The following is an 11,450-nucleotide window of genomic DNA, read 5'->3' on the forward strand; positions in this document are numbered from 1 at the left end:
GGGTTTTTGCATTTTTGCCATGGATATGGACCTGAAAAGAGGCAGAAAGAACAATAGCAAATAGCAGTACTGCAGTCTTTTCTTTTACATCGGTGATGCTTGGAGCACTGCAGTAATACCATGCTTCATAGCAGCTCCGTGTTTTAATCATATAATTTATGACTTTATTTCTGTCTAACGCTTTTGAGCCTTAGGCAAGAATTTGAGAAAGCAACATTTATATAGCAAATCAAGCAACATATTTCTATGTGGTCTGCTTGCATGCATGCTTTGGAAGTATGAATAGAAACTGTTAAATAGGATGCGAAATATGCCAGCTGTATCCTGGGTTGCATTAAGAGAAGCATGACCAGCAGGGTCAGGGAGGTGATTCAGCCCCTAAACTGCTCTTGTGAGACCCCACCTGGAGCACTGCCTCCAGTTGTGGAGCCCCCAACACAAAAGGACATGGAGCTGTTGGAGCAGGTCCAGAGGAGGGCCACAGAGAGGCTCAGAGGGCTGCAGCAGCTCTCCTGTGAGGACTGGCTGAGAGAGCTGAAGCTCATCATACTGGAGAAGAGAAGGCTTTGAGGAGATCTTACAGTGGCCTTACAGTGCCTGAAGGGGCCTACAAGAAAGCTGGGGACAGACTTTTTATAAGGGCAGGTGGTGACAGGAGGGGAGGAAATAGCTTTAAACTGGAAGATGGGAGATTTCGACTGGGTAGTAGGAAGAAATTCTTCACTCTGAGGATGGTGAGACACTGGAACAGGTTGCCCAGGAAGGCAGTGAATGCTCCCGGCGTGGAAGCACTCAAAGCCAGGCTGGATGGGCCTGTGAGCAACCTGGTCTGGAGGGAGGTGTCCCTGCTTATAGCAGGGGGTTGGAACTGGGTGATCTTGGGGACCTTCTGTCCCAAACCATTCTATGGTTCTGTGATATATAAATAAGCTCACATTTGGCAAAAGTGTCTAGGATAGGGTGATAACATTCATTGTATTTTCAGTTCATGCATAGGATTCCCCCTTACGTTACAGTATGCAATTTACCCAGTAATGTTTGAAGGTGGGCTAAGTTCCAAGAACTGTATTCACGGTAAGAACCAGAACAAATTGGTTGCTGGTAACTGGGAATCATTCTCATATAGTATTTTGCACAGCAAGTTTATCTCTGCGTGGGTTGCTTAGTCTGCTGAAGCTGTGTAAATCTGCAAACCTGCATTCTTTGCCTAGCAACCACTAAGCATAGTGCATGGGAAGAGTTTGTGTATTTCGTTATTTTAACAACTGATTCCAAAATAGTATGTTTGAAAGACCTACTTGATATTTCTGGCATTAATTTTTGAATTTTCTGAAACTGCACATTTTAGTTTTGCTAAAACTTCTGTAAAAAATACAGCTCTCACTTCACCAGTAGAACTTTATTCAAACAGGACTGGAGGTCAAATTCCTACTTGTAAAGGCTCCACTGTTTAGTTAACCTCCAACTTGAAATGTAAGATCATAACTACCAGATAAGACCAAACTTTTGCCTCTGAATATGCACGAGTGCATCTTTTATACCTTAAAACTGTTTTGGGAAGGCTTTTCTCACATGAGCTGACAACGCCGAGTTAAGCACTGCTAGGAGCAATGTGGGACACCGTTCTGGCAGCCTGCTTGTCTCTGAAGCCTGAGGTCACTGGGTTTCAGCTACCTGAGAGATGCTGTCGGTAATCCTGTGCCTGGCCGAGGTTTGGACTCCCGCTGCGTGGAGTTTATACATAGAAATAAGCTTTGTTAACCCATGCGTTTTATTGGGCTTTATGGGTGTGTGACATCATTGGCAGCCAATCAGGAAGTGCTTCAGGGCAGAGTTGAAAAGCTATTTCATAATGTATTTATATTCAGTGCAGATATTCTGGGGCCTCAGTAGCATTCATTTTGTCGCAGAGTCCATGTGTCAATATGGCTTGGAAAAAAAATGTATGAAAATGACATGCTTGCCCTTAGGTGTTGGTTTTTTTTTCGTGCAGCAGAGTGGTGAAATGCTGTAGTTGGTACATCATAAAGCAGTTATTATGGAAATTGTTTTTTTCTTCCAGCAGCAGTAATGCTGCACACTCTTCTTGGTGATTATTGCATGCTCCTCGTTAAACTGCTCCTGCTTAAATAGCCAGACCTGCAAATATTTCCCAAGCTTCTCTGGTTTGCCAAGAATAAAAATGCAAGACAGTCTGCAGGAAAGTGTGTGTGTGCATATGTGTGTGTGTGTGTGTGCATGTGTGTGTGTGTGTGTGCATTACTGTGTGTGCGTGTGTGTGCATGAGTGTGCATGCATGTGCGTGTGTGTGAGCCTGTGCAGCTGGGCTCAGCTCTCCCTCCTCCCCAGTGTCCACTCTCAGTGCCCCCCATGCCCAGCCCTAGTGGGTGCTTCTTTGCCTTTGTGTGGTCACACACAGGTTTGAATGCCGCTAGCTTGACTGTTGATTGCTTGGCTGTATTGATGATAGTGGCTCTTCTGGAAAAGTCTGGTAAGTCTGTTCCACCCCCACAGCCTTCCTGCTTAACTCCTTCCTTGCCAGAGTGCCTCCTGTACTGGGACCAAATGGATCTGTAAAACCAAAATATTACAAACATTTCTAGAGTATAGGAATGATTTTTGATATTAACTGTTGCTAAGACAAAAGCTATTTCTTCTATATAAAATAGAAATGGGACCCCGTCTCAGTGGTGGGACTGTGCATCTTTTCCGTTCTTTTATTTTTAGCTTTGTCTGCTTCTCCTCCCAGTGCAGAACTGAGGCTGTGCTCGTGTCAGGCTGCTAAAATCTCTATTCACGTATGTTCCATAACATGCCTGCAAAGCATACTTGTGCAGTGCTGACTCCTTCATCCTGCTGGGATCCCAAACTGTCCATCTACTCGTAAACAGAACACTCTGTAGAAGCTTTTCAGATGCTAGCTGTATCTCTGTCACGCTGTTCAGTGTTCACAAATGATTTAGAAAATGAGGCATACAGTGAGATGAGAAAGCTTGTTGACAAAGTTATTTTGAGATCACAGAAGTGAATGCCGACTGCAGAGAGCTTTAGACAGCTATGGACTGCTATATATCTTAGTGAGAAACAGAGTAGAAAAACTTGTTGCCAAAACAAAGTCAGTAGGTGATGTGAGTGGGCCTTGTATGGTATTGGTCTCTGAGCTAGTCTCAGTTTCATGAAAACCTTCTCACAGGTCATTAGCAGAAAGAGAAAATGGAATTTTAGGAAGTAAGAAAAGGTAAAGAAAGAAAATAAAGACCTTTTGCCAATGTAAATTCGTGACTCTGTTCTTCAGTACTGCTGAAGTACTGCTCCTGGCAGCAGAACTAGAAAAGGCACCCGAAACAAAAACTGGGTTGTGTTTGAGAACCATCGAAACACAGCAATTTTAGTCTTCTCTTTTCCACACTGAAGAAGGATGCGTTAGAGTTCTTTGAAATCTAAAATTGCAGGAAATAGACTGAAAACCAGCAAAGGGAGTTTTTTTGTCATGTAAGGTATCAACGAAGTGTGGGAACTCACTGTTACAACTTTAAATAGAAGATGTATGTATGTTGAAGTTAATCAGATGAAGTCATTTAGTAAAATTACCTTTCTGTTTCTGGGGATCCTCAAATTCCTATAGGTCTGTAGAAAAGTCAGGGCTGCAATGCTGCATACTCACACTGTTTTCATACTTAAAGCATGGGCGATTGGTCTCATGTGGAGACAAGTTACTAAGCTTAGATTTGATGGTGTATGCATGCTGGCTGTTCTTGTTTTTATGGACTGATTTTTTTCTTATGCTGTCACAGGACAGCATTGTGTCTTCTGACTACAGGCTGACATATGAGCTGAACCTCTTCGATCTTTGTTTCCTGGTGTACTACTATTGGAAATGGAATGTAGTTGTGCACTGTGACTTGTGAACGGGTCAGTTTCTCTGTATGAACGACTTCTCATCGAACACCAGAATATTGACTATTTTGTCAGGCTAGATTTAATGCTACCAGTTTTGTCATGTTTCTGCTATCTCTAGAATTGCACAAGGTGCTGTGTGTTTGCTGTTCCTATTGCCTTACTCGAACCTCTCTATTTTAGTACTTCTCCTGTATGATTTTTTTTCTGGCACTATTTCTCATTGATAAATGTTAGGTTTGTTCTAAATGTGAAGTCCTCTGGGTTCAGTCTGATAGATGTGACTGGATGGCAGGAAGTGATCACATTCCTGAGCCTGCTGACTGTACTTCTGCTGATTCCAGTGTTCTGTTAGTTTTTATCACTGCCAAAACACCCTGCTGATTCCACTTCAGCTTGCTGTCTGTGAGGGTCTTCATATTTTTTTCTGCAAAGCTGCTTTTTAGCCAGCTGTTAATTAGGTTGGCTAACAATTATTTGCCCTAGTTGGAGCCGTACTCTCTTTCCAATCACTTCATTTTATTGGAAGCATTGGAAATTGATTCCAAAAGTATTTACTCTGTATTTTCTTGGGAACTGAGATTAGGTTCAGCATCCTTTAGTTTCTAATATCTTCCTCCTTGACATTCTTGAAGATAAGGGTGACATTTGGCTTTTTTCCAGTTATTAAGGACTTTCTCTGATTGCCCTGACCTTTAAGGAGATATGCACCAGCCTCACAATTATGTGCACCAGCAAGTTAAGCATCCTCGAATGCATACAGAGCACCTGTGTGTTTTGTTTGTTTTTGTCTTGTTTTTACCAATCTGTTGTAACAGTCCTCACTTGGATCTGCCCTGTTTTCCTCATTTCCCTAGATTGTACCACTAGAGAGGGACCTGGAATTCTAGGAGCAGACCTTTCAGAAAATATTTCTGTTGTCTCATTAGTAAAATGAGCAGGCTTATTTAAGGAGGGATACTGTAAAGATTAAATGTCTGGTTTCTGCTTTTTGTGCTCCTGCAGATAGAAATGCTAGGAATTATTGTTTTCCTCACTATGCTTTGTTCTTTCACTCCTATTCCACTTTGGCTTTCCTGAGCCTTAATATGTGAGGGGCTGCCCCAAATATATTACTGCTTCTAGTTGAGAAATTAATGGAGAGACAGAGTGCTGAAGCCGGAGCCAACTGCCTCATGGAAAGATTCACAGATGCAGACTGTCAGACCAAGCACAAATGGCAACAAGAAGACAAATCCAGACTTTATTTTTTAAAGGACGTGCTCCTTCTGGCAACAGTTTTTTGGAAAAATTATATTAATGAGAGAGTAGATTAATCACAGAAGGGAAGGAGGTCTGGTGGGATAGCATGCCTAAGCACAAGATCGCAGACTGCATGCTTAGAATACTTTTTGCTGTAAGGTTCTTCAGAACGATTGCATCTCTATTCCATCCCACGCTGTCTTGGCAAAAGCCTCTGCATCCTTGTGCTCCTTACTAAACAGCTAATGAACTGCTTTCAAGCCTTTGCAGTGATCCCACAGACTTGAAGGAAAAAGGAGAAAGTAAGATTATCTTCAAACAGAATTCGGTAGAGTTTCCTGAGGTTGGCACTGGAAGCTTTTGTGGGAGAGGTCGGATGTGCAGCTCTGCTGACTTCAGCTCATGATGGGCACAGGCACCAGGGTCAGAAAAGGCTTTAGTATTTTCTCAGGAAGAAAATTCTGCAGCTGATGCTCCTAATCCACTTGTACTCCAGTTTCAAAACACAAGCTTCTGAGCCCAACTTATGCTCATCTCCCATAGGAATCATTTTTAACTTTTTTTTCTCACTACCTTTATTTTTTGGGAACTAAAAAACATTTGAGTATTGCACTGAGAAGGCAAACTACAGCTTCGCTGCTCATTTCTTTGGTTCTCCTTTCTGTTTTGCAGAGGTGAACTTCATTATTAGTAGTACTTACCTCATTGATTTTGGCTCTTTATCTTCTCTTACCCAGTGGTTGTGAGTGACTGTTGATTTTCAGCCTTAGAGGAAAAAGGAGTTGCCTTCTACATCACACTCCCACATCATCACGCAGTGCTCTGCGCATTGAAAGGAGCGCATTCTCCTTTTGTTTGGGTCTGCACTTAAAAGTTTCAAACCCACGTGCTTCTGTCGATAACTCACTGCCAGTGTTTCTCTCCCAAAGCAAAGTTTGTGTATCCTAATAGTTAACAAGCATCCTTCTCTGTGAATGGAGAGTTGTTCCCAGTTGTGCAAATCAAGGGTTAATCAGGATGGCTGGGGATTCTACCCACAGCTTGGACAATGCCAACAGAGCAGTGCAGATTAGGTAGCAGTGCTTAGGTCATGGCATAAATGAGTATTTACTTCTTAAATTGTGCCTGGATAGACGTTATCCCAAAGGATTAGCAGTGGATACCATCAAGAAATGTATGTAAACAGGTGTGTGGCCTGAAACACATGAATGAAAATACAGATAAATGTGAGGATTACATCTAAGCAGCCAACTGTTATCTGGAAATACACATTTGTAACCTGAAAACCTTTAATTTTACAGAGAGGTTCATAATTTGCCCCTGAGAGTGAGATTTTAGCTAGGTTTTTAGGTTTGAACTGTACTGCTGAAATATTTGATCTCCTCGGTACAGGATTAATCAATTATTTGATTTTTTCAAAGCCCCAGAAGCAAAACCAAATCTCTTTCTATATTTCTTCTTTAGTCACTCTTTCCTAGCATTGCTAACTAATTTACATTTTTCTGTGCTTTAAAATTAATTTCCCCTGTGTTCTACCCTATTTTTAACTGTTCAATATTAATCCTGCTAAGGTGATTGCTAAGCTAAATCTGGAGAATCAGATGTGAAGGCAAATGTTTTTCAAGCAGTTTACAAAGCCAGTTACCTTGTATTGGATAATAACTTCTAATACAAGATGTTGTTTTTTCCCCCACATCTCTTATCATACGATCAAGAGCACATGCAGATATTGCTGGCCGAGAAGCTTTTCGTGTGTGTGTGTGTGTGTATATTTGTGTATGTGTGTGTATACATGTGAGTAGATATTTCTGCTAGATTAAATCTGCGCTATTGGAATTCTGACATGGTCATTCAGCATCACCTGTGTTTGGAGGATCATTTTCACCAGCGTTACCCTGGTTCATATTAAATGCAACGGAGTTGAAATTGCTGGCTAGCAGACCCTCAGCTTTTCACAGCATTGTGTGTGGATTCCCCAGATACGTATAAATACAAACACGTGTAATTTTACCACTTCAGCTCCTGATGCTCTTGTCTGTTTGAGAGTAAAGTGTTTAGAAAGAAAGATGCTTAAAAAAAAAAAGTATCAGGCATAAAAGAACAAATTCAGTAAAGCCAGATGTCTGAGGAATTTCACTTCTCCTGGTGTTGGGACTTGCAGGAACTACTACTGTGTCTAATAAACCACATTATTATCATAGATGTAACAGTCTGTGGTTAAATATGCATTCTAGGATGCAAGACATGAAATCAAAGTAATCAACAGCATATTTCTGAAACCAAGGAAGCAGAAAACCCACTCATTTTAAAAACAAAACCACAGCTTCCTAATGGGGAATAGCATAGTTTCCTTCATGAAATAAAGCAGAGTATATAGAGTGTTTGTTTGAAGAATTGCAGCTTGAAACAATTAGTTTTAGCTTTTTTTTCTTAGCTTTTTTGTTCTGTTTTTGTTTGACATTCATGCAAGCTACCAAAGGTTTAATCTAGCCATTTCATCTTCTGCATCTTGTGCCTCGTTTGGTACACAGCTCCAACGCAGGACAGGCTGAGAGCTGGGGCTGTGCAGCCTGGAGAAGAGAAGGCTCTGCAATGACCTGAGGGCAGCCTGTCAGTATCTAAAGGGGAGCTGCAGGAAAGAAGGGGACAGACTCTTTAGCAGGGCCCGTGGTGACAGAGCAAGGGGAAATGGCTGGAGAGGGTAGATTTAAGTTGGATATAAGGAAAAAGTCCTTTACAGTGAGGGTGGTGAGGCACTGGAGGAGGTTGCACCGAATTGTTGTGGATGCCCCATCCCTGGAGATGTTCAAGGCCAGGCTGGATCAGGTCCTGGGCAACCTGGTCTAGCTGTGGTGTCCCTGCGCATTGCAGGGGAGTTGGGCTGGATGGACCCTCAGGAGTCCCTTCCAACTCTGAGGATTCTGTGTTGCATTTTGAAACATGCTAAGAAATGATTCTATGATTCTATAATGGGCACCATGGTGTTGGGCTGACGGTTCGACTTGAAGACTCCAAGGTCTTTTCCAACTGTGACAATTCTGTGATTCTGTGTGTTAAATTTGGAAGAAAAACTGCAGGAAATAATATTTTAATTTCTGTCCTGTTTTTGTTTCAGACCTCCTCCATGATGGCACTTTAAGGTCTGCCAATACTCTACCAAACCGAAGACATTCCCTATGAATAATGCAGGTACCAAGTATCAAAATCATTAATTTGTGTCTCCTTTATAAGAGGCTGGGTTTGTTCTTACAGTTCATACATATATATATATATATGCACATATATACATATACATATATATAAAACTAGAAGCAACTGTTATATTTTGAATCTTTGGTTAGCATCTCTAAAGGGAAACTGAATCTTTCCAATCATATTGTGGCCATGTAGAGGCTGGAACATTTATTCTATGATTTGATCACAGTAGTTTACACCATAAGTTTACACTTACAGAACCAGCAAAGCAAATATATTGAACTTCACATTTTTACTTAAGATGATCAGAAGGTTAAAGATAGTGCTAGTATTGCATGCTAGAACTGCCAGCCTCACAAATGATCAAGTTACAAATTAGAGCATGAAATCGGGGGTCAAAATTTAAAGATTCAATAAACCACATATGGCCAAACTTTCTAGCACTCCATTACAGGCATAGGGTTTGTAAAAGCTGTTGCGTAACCTAAGTTGAATGATATGAATAAACTTTCTGCAAAGTTGTAATGGACCTTTGGATGTGCCACCTTGTAACGATGATTCTATTTAATTAATTAGCACTTTACATAAAATATTCATCTCCCCACCTGTAGCTTTTTTTTTTTGCGTTTTTTTTTTTGTGTAGGTGGACAAAATCAATATCTGAATAAGGAAAATTAGAAAGAGAAGGTTATATACTTAGAAGATACTTGTCTCCTTTATGTACAGAAGGTCTCACTATGGCAATAATAAGGAGGGGTTGGTCAAGATGGTAGATTGCTTCTGAAAGAAAAACATTTCAGACAGTTGGCTTTGCAAATAGTAGTTTGAAGAAAGAGGAAACAAATGCTCTTGCTTTAAAAACGCCTGTGTCACCTGCAAATACCAGAAAGGGAAACTGGGAGAAAGAAGGAAAAAAAAATCTTACGGTGAAAGTAAAGCTCTATGGCTTTGAGCAACCATGGAGATTTTCCAGAGCTGAAATAAATGAACTCAACGCTTACGTATGTATGAGTGGAATTGGTGATGAAAGATAAAGTGAATTAAAATACAAAGCAAAAGACAGACTTAGTGCAGTGCAGGCTATCGTAATGGATTACTAGAAATTAACTAGTGTTAACTAGAGGGGAAAACTAATTACAAAAGGCACAAAATACTCATTATACCAACCTTTTGAGCAAATCATCAGCTGCTTTATTAACAGAAATGAAGAGACAGTACAGACACCATACTCCTGAATCTTTTGGTTCTGATAAAAAATGAGGTAAGTTGTGTAGGAACACAACTGAGAGAACTGTACCTGCTGAGGCAGTGCATCCCAGCTGCGGGTCAGTGCAAGAAAGGAGGGTTTGAAGTCACAGGAATAACAAACCCCCATGACCACCCACCCAAATATAGTTACAAGTGTCCTATAGAAGTGCAAATACCTCTGCCGTTCTCAGGCTGTCCCTGCCAGCCTCAGTTTCTCCTCAAGACACATTACCAGGTCACGCTTCCTTCCAGTTTTTGTTGCACAGTGCTGTCTTGCAGCTAGAAGTAATGTGTCTGCTCATCATCCACTTCCTTCTCAGGAGTTAAGCCTTTAGTTTGCAGGCAACGTTTCAGATGAAAGCACGCTTCACTTTGCTTCAATTCAGGTAAACTGGCTAAAGGAAATTGTTGAGTTAAGGGATCTGTCTGTCCTATCATGCTGGCCAAAGCCGGGCATAAACCATTTTCTGAGCTGGCTGCTCTGCAGGCACAGCTAGCATGCTTCCAAGATCTCACACACAACTCTGATAATGTATGAAGAAATCGGACATCTTCCATCTCACACAACTATAATGCTGCAATAAACTACGATGTAATAAACACAATCTAGATTTGATCCAGTTTTATTGGGCCATTTACTACTTCTGCTTCACGACTACAACAAATGTGGTATGCCTCCAGTGCAGAAAGGAACTCTTGCCCAGGCTAAGGTGCAGATTTTAAGAGTGGCTTGTTTGAAATACTGGAGTTTTAGAAACAAACATGTCTTTGTATTTCTGTTAAGTACTAATTTTATGCAAAGCCTTTACTTTAGTCACTACTTAAGATTGTATTTCCTATCCTGGCATTTTCTGGCAAATAAAACATTTCTCAGTTTTTACTTCAGTCTTAATATTTACTGATATCAGCCAGCAACTCTCTTTGGAAATGTGACCTCAACTATAGGCTACTAATGTGAAACCAACCTGAACAGATACTAAGAAATATGATGCCCATTTCTGAGATTTTTTTACTTTGCTGCCTGACAGATGGTGGTTGTTGTACTGTGTCCTGTAAGAGTTTAATGCAAGGAATTCATGGACTTTTTCTCCAGAATGCATGATGATCACTACATTTTAAAAAATGAACTAGTGTTCTAGAATGCTAATAGTAAAGGCGAATGCAGACAAATGCAGACTTTTGCAGGCTTTTTTAATATTACAACATTTTGTATTTCTAACATTATTTCTTCTCTTAAAGCCTCAGTGATGTGCTACAAAGTCTGAAATTCAGTTGGACTGTAGCATTCTGGGAAACAGAACAGCCAACAGAAAGGGGAAAGGGACATTAACAACTTTTATTAGCCTCTTCCAGGACTTCCCATAGTTGACATTGCTGGAAAAAGCCACCACCCAACCAGCATCTATGGAGAGTAGTTAATAGACTCAGTTGACTTACTGAAAAGTTATTTTCAGGTAAACACTTCAGAAAGTTTGGTAACAAAATAAGACCCGAGACTTGAGTTTTCTCTTATGGCAGAGAAGCACACGGAGCTCTTCCTCTGATGTAAACATCAAGAACTTATCTTCTAATGCACCAGCAGCCTGAATCAGTTGCAGAACAAGAGAACACATGCATATTTTGGTATTTGGCTTGTTCATTATACTGGTAGAAAGTACAGTTTGCACTTACCTGAAAAGGCTACAGAGAAGTCTTCTCAAATCTTTATGAAAGTTTTGCTGTGTAATATGTTGAAGAACAGAACAATTTCCTCCTTTATATTAATGAAGATTTCAAATGTAAATTTAATCCTTGTAAAGCATCAGAAGGTAAATATTTCAGTATTTTATTAGATGTATACTTAAATCAAGCTCATTGCTCTAGTTAAG

The 11,450-nt window shown here is 40.5% G+C and overlaps 1 long non-coding RNA gene across 5 annotated transcripts in view; it reads left to right on the forward strand.

Moving 5' to 3' along the window:
• LOC122168774 overlaps positions 1 to 11,450 on the forward strand; it is a 44,862-nt gene that overhangs the window by 16,640 nt on the left and 16,772 nt on the right. For 3 of the 5 annotated variants that reach the window (XR_006171363.1, XR_006171364.1, XR_006171367.1), the window contains exons 4-5: positions 8,255 to 8,328; positions 8,978 to 10,462. This is a non-coding gene — a long non-coding RNA (uncharacterized LOC122168774). Of the gene's footprint in view, positions 1 to 8,254; positions 8,329 to 8,977; positions 10,463 to 11,450 lie in introns of those variants that run through there. The other 2 variants (XR_006171365.1, XR_006171366.1) reach the window with 1 other exon arrangement.

Source organism: Centrocercus urophasianus, unplaced genomic scaffold (assembly GCF_019232065.1).
Source record: "Centrocercus urophasianus isolate 14NV4802_14NV808 unplaced genomic scaffold, USGS_Curo_1.0 seq_46, whole genome shotgun sequence".
NCBI classification, from domain to species: domain Eukaryota; kingdom Metazoa; phylum Chordata; class Aves; order Galliformes; family Phasianidae; genus Centrocercus; species Centrocercus urophasianus.